Source organism: Mesoplodon bidens (assembly GCF_964165515.1).
Source record: "Mesoplodon bidens genome assembly, chromosome: 5".
In the NCBI taxonomy this organism is placed as follows: domain Eukaryota; kingdom Metazoa; phylum Chordata; class Mammalia; order Artiodactyla; family Ziphiidae; genus Mesoplodon; species Mesoplodon bidens.
The window spans coordinates 127,100,114-127,111,285 of NC_138161.1; the positions used below are offsets into that span (position 1 = coordinate 127,100,114).

The 11,172-nt window shown below is 40.6% G+C and overlaps 1 pseudogene across 1 annotated transcript; it reads right to left on the minus strand.

The window, feature by feature from the left end:
- Window positions 1-9,218: 9,218 nt before the first annotated feature.
- Window positions 9,219-9,947, minus strand: LOC308618030 (gamma-secretase subunit APH-1B-like; annotated as a pseudogene). Its single transcript has one exon. The product of its transcript is annotated as a gamma-secretase subunit APH-1B-like (transcript).
- Window positions 9,948-11,172: the final 1,225 nt, after the last annotated feature.

Here is an 11,172-nt window from a genome sequence, read left to right on the forward strand (position 1 = left end):
GGTCCCTGAACAAGTAGCATCAGAAGCACCTTGGGATTTGTCAGAAATGCAAATTCTCTGGCCCCATCCTAGCCCTACTGAATCAAACGTTCTGGGGATGAGGCCCTGTACTCTTGTGTTTTAATAAGCCTTTCAGATGATTCTGATGTAGGTTAATGTTCGAGATCTGCTGATGTAGAGAAATAGCTTCCAAATGAAAGAGAGGAATCAAACTATGAAAAAAAAAAGTTGGATGAAAAAGAAATAATACATGAAGCAGCAAAGAACATCCAAGAAGCTGTAGTTAATGATCTCAAGATATAAGAGGATGCTCTGAAAGAGAAAAGGAAGAGCTCCCTGAAATTAAAAATATAATAAATATTTAATTCAAATAATTAAATTAAACTTGTATACAAAATAAAATAAAATTTAATTAAAATAAAAATTCAACAGAAGACTTTGAAGATAAAGTTGCAAAAACACCTATAAAGCTTTAAAAAAAAAGACAAAGAGATGGAAAATTGGAAAGAATCAATAAGGGAGTTAAAGGGTAATAAAAGACCCTCAAGATCTACTTAATAGGAGTTCCGCAGACACATATAGGAAATTATCAAATAAACCATATTAAAAAATTTCTCAAAGTTGAAATGTGTGAGTTCCTCAACTGAAATATCACACTCAGTGTCCAGCCCATAAGAAAAACTCCAATAAGGCACAGTAATGTGAAAGTTCAGAACACCTGGTGAAAGAGAAGATCCTAAGAGTTTGAGAAAAGTCAAAAGTCACATAGAAAGGAAAAAGAAAATTGGAATAGCATCTGAATTGGCACTAGCAACAATGGAGTTAGAAAAATAAAGAGCAAACTCTTCAGAAATTGAAATGAAAATAAATTTTAGTCAAAATACTGTACCCATCTAGTCAAGAACATGCAGTTTTTCAGGCATGTGTCAGCTAACAAAATTTATTTCACCCTGTTTTCTTTCTTATGATGCAACTGGAGTAAATGCTTCAACAAAGTAAGAAAGTAAATCAAGAAATAGGAAGACATGGGGTTAGGAAGTAGTGGATCCAACACAGGAAAATGACAATGCATATTCTAGGATAACAATTATGCAGCCAACCTAGAAAACTACCTGTCAGATTAGAGCAGGAAGTTGGAGTGGGGTATCTAAGGAAAAAAGAAGTATTATGTGATCATCCAATGTGTCTGATTATTTAGAAAATATCAAGAAGCATTGGAAAGATCTATTACATTAGTGATAGGTCACAGAAAACTAAGCAAAATTAAAAATGAGGCAATTACTAACTTTAGGAGAAAATAAAAAGTTAGTATAAGAGAGAAAACTAAAAGCACATGGTACTGTGCTTTTAGCTCAGCAATGAAAAATATCCCATCATACAAATGTAAATGCTCACTTACATTTTAACCAAAAATTACCAAAAAAAAGAAGAAAAAGAAACTGACAGACTTATGATGAAAAATGTCAAAATTAAACCAAATTAAGTAAAAGTTTTAAAAAATAATTTGCATTAATTTTATACCATTTGTTGGTTCTATATTCAGATATTCAACTCAACAAACTTCAGCTGGGAGTCAGCAAAGAGCCCAGCTGAAATGGTCAAATGGGTCACAAATCAGTCCAGGAAAGTCTTATTGACTTACAGTGACTCTCAAAGTGTGGCCCCACCTGGAAACTTGTTAGAAGCATTTACACCACCTGGAAACTTGTTAGAAATGCAAATTTTGGGGTTCATCCAAGACCTACTGAGTCAGAAACTCCAGGTTTGGTGCCCAGCAATAACAAGTCTTCCAGGTGATTCTGATGCATGCTAAAGTTTGAGAAATACAGATTTATGAAAACTTGTTGTCAGCCGGGGCTGAAAAACACTATTTAGAGTTGATTAGGGTTTCTAAATTGTGAAGGAAACAAAGGAAAACAAATTTAGGTACCAAGAACTTAATTGCACCTTGCTAGCATTTTCTCTGCAATTTAACCCATTTTATTCTCCATTAGTCTACCTCTTATTTGATATTTGATTTATAATTTGGGCAATAAATGTTAACCTTTGTTAGATGAAAAGTTGAGTAAATTACCTTAACATTATCTGATGATTATTTGCCAATCCTGTGTCGATACACAAGACCTCAAAACAGAATCCCCAAACATATTTATTCCTAGTATCCACATCACTATATGTCCTATGCCGTGTTGAACAGTGGCAGAGTTGCTGGCATCTTCTTGATGTATACTGATTCACTGTCTTATTTATTGGTTGACTTGCAGGAAACCAATGCACATGCCCCATCAGTGAGTGTAGCTCTGTAATTCTGTAGGTTGTTCTCTCAGAGAGGAGTTTGGCTCCTGTTTTTCTAAGAAAGTTGAAATTTTGCTAACAGTTTTGACATATGTAAAAGTATCATGCTTTTAATATTACAGTTGTGGTACTGGGCAAATGATCCCATACTGAGTTCATAAGCTTCTCTTCCCCACCTCTCATACTTCTAGATCAGTGATTAGAACCATCATCTGACCAGTTGGTCAGGCTACAGACACGGGGCTTGCCCATTAATTTGTTCAATAAAAATTGAGTGCTTACTACATACTGGCTGTTCTAGGAACTGGGAATACAGCAATGAACAAAACAAGACAAAAATCCCTGCCTTCAAGAAGCTTATGTTCTAGTAGCAGGAGATAGACAATAACCAAAATAAATAAGTAAATTACTGTATATTGTACATCAAAAAGTGATAGGTATTAAGGAGGAAACTTGGGATTACTGTCATGGAGGTTGAAATGTTTAGTAGGATGATGAGGGGAGGCCTCACTGAAAAGGTGATATTTTAAAAAAAGACCTGAAGAAGGCAAGGGTGTGAACCATACTGGTGTCTGGGCAGAGCAAATAGCAGGAGCAAAGATTGTAAGGCAAGCTCATGCTTGGAATGTTTGAGAAGAGCAGGATATGGGAACGGTGAGGTAGAGTGAGCTGGTAGGAGGGTAATAGGGGTGAAGTCATTGAGGCAATAGGGCTGGGGTGGGGCTGTGTTGTATAGACTTCATCATCCTTGTGGCCCAACGTAAAGACTTTAGCTTTCTTTTATTTTTAAACAAATGCTTTTTTTTTTTTTTTTTTTTTTTTTTTTTTTTTTTTTTTTTTTTTTTTTTTTTTTTGCTGTATGCGGGCCTCTCACTGTTGTGGCCTCTCCCGTTGCGGAGCACAGGCTCCGGACGCGCAGGCCCAACGGCCATGGCTCACGGGCCCAACCGCTCCGCGGCATGTGGGATCTTCCCAGACCGGGGCACGAACCCGTGTCCCCTGCATCGGCAGGCGGACTCTCAACCACTGCGCCACCAGGGAAGCCTTAAACAAATGCTTTTCTTTTTTTTTTTTTAAAGATAAATTTATTTATTTATTTTTGGCTGTGTTGGGTCTTTGTTGCTGCGTGCGGGCTTTCTCTAGTTGCGGCAAGCGGGGGCTACTCTTCATTGCAGTGCACGGGCTTCTCATTGCGGTGGCTTCTGTTGCAGAGCACAGGCTCTAGGTGCACAGGCTTAGTTGCTCTGCAGCATGTGGGATCTTCCTGGGGACCAGGGCTCGAACCTGTGTCCCCTGCATTGGCAGGTGGATTCTTAACCACTGCGCCACCAGGGAAGTCCCTAGCTTTCCTCTTGAATGAGATGGGAGCCATTGCAGGGTTTTGAGTTGAGGAGTGACAGGACCTGACTCATCTGTTGAGAGTGATGACTTCCCATCTCCTTTACTCTCTCAGTCAGTCTCTGAGGACTATCAAACCTATTTCCTCTCTATCTCTCAAATCTGTCCCCTTTCTCTCTCTCTTTTTTTTTTTTCCATCATCACTGCCAGCACACTAGTTCAGGAAACCTTAATTTCTTACTTGAGTCATCTCAATAGCTTCTTAGTAGATTTCCTGCCTCCTGTTTTCTTCCCTCAAATTCATTCTCCACAATGTGTCCAGAGTAACTACTCTGAAAATTTCATAGATTTGCACTCCTGGTTAAAGCTATCAATAGCCTTCTTTTTTTTACCCCTGAAAATAAATTCCAAACTCCTCAACATGACTTTCCATGGTCTGTGTCCCAATCTCCAGCTTCATGTATCCCCTGTTCTCCCACTTCACACGATAACGCTCTGGCCATACTGAACTTTGTTCCTTGAATACATGATGTTCTCTTTGCTTCTGAAACTTCATGGATCATTTACTCCAGGAAGACTTCGCTGATTTTAAAATCTGAATTGGTTTACCTGCTTTTTGCTCTTACAGCACCCTCTACTTTCCCTACACTGAATCTGTCATTCCATATTCCCATCGTTTCATTATCTCTTTTCCCATTCTGCCCTTAGGCTTGGTGAGGACTGTCTTGCTCATTTTATCCCCAGTGTTGCACTGTTTATGACACATAGAAGGTGCTCGATAAACAAGGGGTGAATGGTGAATGTGGATGCCCAAACTTCTTGATGGATGAGAACACTTTAAGGCCATTAACAAATTCCTTTTTGTCACAGCCAGGAGACACCCAAATATTTGTTGTGTGCATGAAAGAAGGAGTCGATGAATAAAAGATTTGTTTTGACCCTTTGTGTTCTGCTTATTTCCCCGATTGTCCAAATGCTCCTCAGTAATGTGATATGTGGCCTCCCACTGGTCATACACATATGTGGAGCAGGTAATGGCTTACACAGTGTAACCTTGTGGTTTGAGAAGCATCCCTCACCATGAATCCCCACCAACTTCAGCCCTGGAGGCACTGATACGAGCAGCACTGATTTGGGCTAGCTTTAGACCCATGATCAACTTCAGAAGACTAAAACAGCAATGATCTAAGTGGTGGGCAGCAGAAACAGTGACTTTAGGGGAGGCCAATAGTTTCCACAACCAAAGGAGAGACTCAATAATGGGTTACAACTATAGTGCCATTTCCTTTTATTAAGTTTGAATGCAGCAGAAGCCTCAGCAGTGAGTGTATACTGAGATTTGTTCACGAGTACATGTCAAGACCCATGTACTTCACATGTACAAGACCCATAGATCTTTTAGAAATAGGTGGGCAGTTTTGGAGAACTTGAGGTTCCTCAAGCATGACTAGATAGGCATATTTGATTTCTGTCTTTGCCATTAGTTTATCAGAGGAATATTACTTGTAAGTTTTATTCCCGGGATGCAGTGACCTAGAGAAATGTAGGTTACATCCTCTTACAGGTAGTACTGTTGGACTTCTCCCCAAATCATCAACCTCTGAATAAAGGAAAGCTAAATGTATTAGCTCACTATAGTAAGGGAGACCACCACCTTACCAATCCCAGCAGTGTCTCAGAAAGTGGAAGTCAGAAGTGGTCTAATTTTAGGACTTTGGGGTCTGAGCTCAAAGTGGTTTGAGGTAGGTCTTTCAAGATGAAGAGATGATCTGGATTGGGCAAAGTCTGTGATATAATAGGACTGGTCGACTCTGTGACACAAGGGTCTTGAAACAACCCATGAGTAAACCTGGTATGATAAGCAAGTGTTTGCCAAGGTGAGCAGACTCTTGTCTCTGTCAATTATCTGTGGGAATTTCCTGAAGCAAACAGTGAAGTTTTTTCTTTTTTAATTGGTTTATAGCTTTATCTTTCCCAGGCAAAGTTTCCTGGAACAAACAACTAATTCATGTTGACATAGCTGATCTATAATCTTTTTTTTTTTTTTTTAAGATGTTGGGGGTAGGAGTTTATTAATTAATTTATTTATTTTTGCTGTGTTGGGTCTTCGTTTCTGTGCGAGGGCTTTCTCTAGTTGTGGCAAGCAGGGGCCACTCTTCATTGCGGTGCGTGGGCCTCTCACTATTGCGGCCTCTCTTGTTGCGGAGCACAGGCTCCAGACGCGCAGGCTCAGTAGTTGTGGCTCATGGGCCTAGTTGCTCCGTGGCATGTGGGATCCTCCCAGACCAGGGCTTGAACCCGTGTACCCTGCATTAGCCACTGCGCCACCAGGGAAGCCCTCTTTTTTTTTTTTTTAAGTGACGATCTTTTTATTGTTCGCTGAAAAATACAGGTCTGGAAAGAGTTTATTGCATTGTGTATTGAATGCAAGGTCTGATATTGCAAGGTATATATGACATAACAGTATAACTTATATGAAATGCTACATATTGTCCATAAAGACAGTGCCCACCCCTCTAAACACTAAATTTAATGGAATGAAGTCTTATTAAATGAGAAATACAATATGAACATTGCAATCATAAACAAAGTGCACTAAGCAAAGAACTTTAAAATAGTTTTCTTGTGACATCTTCTTTGTCTACCTGGAGTTAGGAATGGTGGAGCCCTGGTTTCCCTGGACACATCAGGCCCACTCTAACTGCCAGTCCCTGTCTTGGGGCTAGTTTGAGGCAAGTGGGAAGAATACCAGGTAGAAGGCAGATTCTATCATGACTGCTTGTACCGCACCAACTCTACGGATATGAACATCTAGCACTTTTGAGGTGTATCTTCCACTCTGAGCAAATACTGAAATGTGCTTGAGAACAAAAATAAAACATTGGGAACAAAAGCCACTTTCTATACAGTCTGCAAATACCATTTATTCCTTTTAGCCATGTTTTCATGAAGATGCTCTAAAAGAGGCTGCTACTACTAAATTGCCAGTCAGGCAGGCCAGGATCAAGGGTAACAAAACTCCAGTTACAACTACTAATTCACATGGGTTAAAATACAAATTTATTAGGGATCCAAAATCAATCTCTATTATTCCCGTGGCAACATAGTCAAGGGCTGCAATGACATTCACATTCCAAGGTCAGCTTGGAATATAGCCACATTTCCCTCCAAACTGAGAAAGCCCTGTGTAGAGGAGAACATACAAGATTACCACCACCACCTCCTCTCCAAACAGCATCAGGGCACGGAAAGCTCATCACAGATAACAAATGCCAAAAATAAAAATTAAAATTAAAAAAGCACATCTCAATATATCCACAGCAACAGAGGAAGACTACTCTTCCCCGGTCTTCCTTGGCACAGGCAAAGCAGGACTGTTTGCAGCAATAGTGCCTAAGCTGACTACGGCCACGCTCGCGAGAGAAATAAGGATTACAAGATTTCTCTATTCCCAGGTAATCAAGGATTATCAAATAATTTCCGGAACTAAGCCAATAGTCTCACCAGCAAAGAAAATTTTCTTCTTCCCCAAGATGTTTTTATAAATGAGATTTCCCAATATCCCAGATTCTTTAGTTAATATTAAACTACTAATGCACCAAGGACATCCTCAGAGCTCAAGCAGGAGTAATATTAATATTCTCAGATTTTTCTAGACTTTGCAGATCCACAAATATTTTATCACACTATACACTTAAGAGATTTGTAAGTCAACAGCAATAAACCAACTCTACATTTTTCTTATTCTGTTTATTAAAGAACACCTCGCTCCAATAGGAATGAACCCCAGTTCAGTGGGTATCTTGTTCCCCTCAGCTCTACAAAGTAAATTTACTGTTCAGTCTCCATGTCCTGGACGCTTGTATGACTCACCTAGTCTAAAGAAAATCTTGTATAAAAGTGGAAAATTGCATACCCCAGAGGTAGCATTGGTATTAGTGCTGAAATAAACTTTAGGGGAATAACTATAATTGCTTATGGGACTGTTTACAGTCTTGCTAGAAACCCTACTCCTCCTGAACCCCTAGATTGAGAAATTCGAGTAATTTAAACATGAGAGGGGATTTCATTGATAAAGGTCTAGTTTGCATCACAGGTTCTGGTCCATGGAAAGATGTGCGTCTAGCCCAAAATACCGGCCACATCCATTTTAAACATGTCCATTATTCTTCCCCACCACAGTATTGTCAAATTTCTTCCGCCCCTTATGTCACTGGTGAGCCCTCTCATTGCTGCTTCTATTTCTTTGTGCTGTTCTACTGCACATGTGCGATTCACTTAAGTTCTCACTTTAATGTATAGGGAATTTCCATTTCACATCATCAGCTCCCTAAAAACCATCAACTTGGAACAACTTCTAATTAGAAAAGGCACAATTCCTTTTTATAAAGAAAACCAAAAGGTTGTCTGGAGGATGAAAAAACATCTTAGATATTCCTATAAAATGAACGCTTTATCTGCTACCAAAACCCAGAGACATTTACTGGATCTAAAGATTACATGGATTATGTAAAAGCATGAACATGGCAGTTTAAGACGTATTTTCAATTTTCCACTATACTATTTGGGCGGAAGCACTAGTCAGTATTACCGGAGCAAACTCAAAGTGGCAACACCACCCTATTGGCTTGCTTTCCTCCTGCTTTCAGTAAACTTCCACCAGCTCCAGTGAAGCCTGTCCCAGGGTACTTCACTCAGCCACCTGCAGAGCTGCTCAGAGATGCAACTAGCACTCAGTGAGTAAACACTGCTTTGGGGCAGACCCAGGAAAGACTTACAGAAGATGCACAAAAATTCTTGGTTGTATAATATCTTCCCAGGAAGTCAGAAATAATTGGTTTTTAGTTAAAGAAACTGAAATCTATGCTCAAAAACAATGTAATGCCTCAAAAAAGCAAAATCGAGAAAGGAAAACTATAGAAAATACAGCCTAATAATAAAAAGCTTACTTACTTCGGTTAAATTATCATAGTCGGTGCAATTTATTATTGTAGTTAGAAGCACAGCCTACCATGTTCTCATAAAACAGTACTAGTGAAGTACGAGAAAACAGTTCACAGAGATGACAGCCCTTTAGCCTTTTGTGACTTCAGAACTTACAAAGACAAAGGCCAACTAGGACTTCTATTTGACATTCAGAAAGTTACTTGCTCAACACAAACTGAGTCAGGAGATAGCTAAACATCTCATTCTTATTTACTTATGGTGTTCTCAGAAAGTTCCTATTTGGACGTGGAGAGTTCTCAACCTGGCTGCACATCGGAGTTTTATCGAAGAAGCTTTAAAAAAAATTACCAAATGACCAGACCAATTAAATCTGGAGGGTGGAGCCCAGAACATTTGTCGTTATGTTTTCCCAGGTGATTCCAACTTGCAGCCAGGCTGCACACCACTGATGTATCCCTTTCAGAAAGCCGTTGCATGAAAGCCATATCGTATCTAGATAGTACTGTTTATTCTAAATTTCACCAGGAAAATGTACTTTTAGAAGACACAGTTGCGCTTCTTCTAAAGGCTCAGCTTACTGTTTCAGAAGCGCCGGTCCTTGGAGGTTATCTGGAGCACTGCTTGAAGAGGAGGGAGTCCTAGTCTTGGCAGAGAAGGCAGAGTTTCAGGCTCCTGCAGAAATAAAGAATGTCCAGACGCCCGTGAGCACCAGGATGATGTATGCCGACACCAGCTTTAATCCATAACGAGGATTTACGAAGCTCAGGGCTGACACCAGCAGATAGGGGAGAAGAACTACAAGGAGGGCGTACCACTTTTTCTTCTCACAGGCATCCAAACACACAGTGCCCCAGAACACGTGCAGCTATATGACCACCAGCGTCATGGAAGCTGAATTTAGGAAGCACTGGGGAGGGTCTCCATGAATGCCCACCGTGCCCAGACCCAAAGAGTCAGACAGGGTATTTACAAAGGAAAAGACTCCACTCGTGATTCCAAAGCCCAAACCAGAAACATAAGCCATTAATCGCATAGAAGGTGCTATCTCCCCTGGGTTTATACTCTTCAAGCCCAAACGGGCTTTAAAAAAAAAGTTTATAATATGCAAAACGGCACATTTCTTGGATAAGGACTGAGACTAACACTCCAAAGATCAGCAGATATTTCTGTATTGGTCCATCTTTGTCGTCAGCAATGGTTGCTACCATGAACCAAACAAGGGAGTAAAGCAGCAGAGACACCAACCTGAAGGAAGCTCCAATGACGGGGAAGATGATGCGCAATGGCGGTGGCGATGGTGAAAATGCAGAGGGCGAGCGCAGGCGCAAAGGTAAGGAAGGCGCAGCCAAGAACACGGCCGCCGTCATGGCAACCGCGGAAGCCAGTCCGGGGGCCTCAGCTGATGTATATTCTTAATTAAGCCATGTTAAGGCAGGTGGTCTCGGCATTCAGACCTTTTAATTACTGTCACCCTTAAATACTTTGGGATATTATGTGTCTCAATAGTTTCCAAGAACAGGTTTTGAAAAGGAGAGAGGATGAGGGTATAAAGCCTGAGGAGAGAGAAGCAGCACTATTTTTTTTTTTTTTTTTTTTTTTTTTTTATGCGGTACGCGGGCCTCTCACTGTTGTGGCCTCTCCCGTTGCGGAGCACAGGCTCCGGACGCGCAGGCCCAGCGGCCATGGCTCACGGGCCCAGCAGCTCTGCGAAATGTGGGATCTTCCCGGATCCCGTGTCCCGTGCATCGGCAGGCTCCCAACCACTGCGCCACCAGGAAAGCCCGAGAGAAGCAGCACTACTGATAAAGGGTAGCCTGGGCAGCATGGAGAAAATGAGGGTGACAGAAATAAACTTACGTTTGTACAATTTTGTTTCAGGTAAGGTTTTTGCTTCAGCCAATAGAATAATCAAACACAGATTTGATCTTTCCTTCCAGAGAATCACCTGTAAAAACCAACCACTGCTTTTTCTCGTTTTGATTTTTTATTATTTAAAAAAATATTTATTTATTTATTTGGCTGCAGTGGGTCTTAGCTGTGGCACAACTAAGGATCTTTGTTGCTGTGTGCAGGGTCTTTTTTAGTTGCAGCATGTGGAATCTTTACTTGTGGAATGAAGGATCTAGTTCCCTGACCAGGGATCCAACCCAGGCCCCCTGCATTGGGAGCGTGGAGTCAACTGCTGGACCACCAGGGAAGTCCCTCACTTTTTGATTTTTTAAAATTGAAGTATAGTTGATGTACAATATTATATAAGTTACAGGTATACAACATAGTGATTCACAAATTTTAAAGGTTATACTCCCTGTGTTGTACAATATATCATCGTAACTTATTTATTTTATACATAATAGTTTGAACCTCTTAATCTGCTACACCTATCTTGCCCCTCTTACCTTCCCTCTCTCCACTGGTAACCAAGAGTTTGTTTTCTGTATCTATGAGTCTGACCAGCCACTCCTTTAAATGACTGACACTGAAGTGACTGGATATTTGGTTAATCTAGGCTCAATGCTCTGAAACAGTCTCCAGTCGGTAGTTTAGGTAAATACTCTCTCGTCATTGATTTAACAAGGCTGAATGTATGGTGAC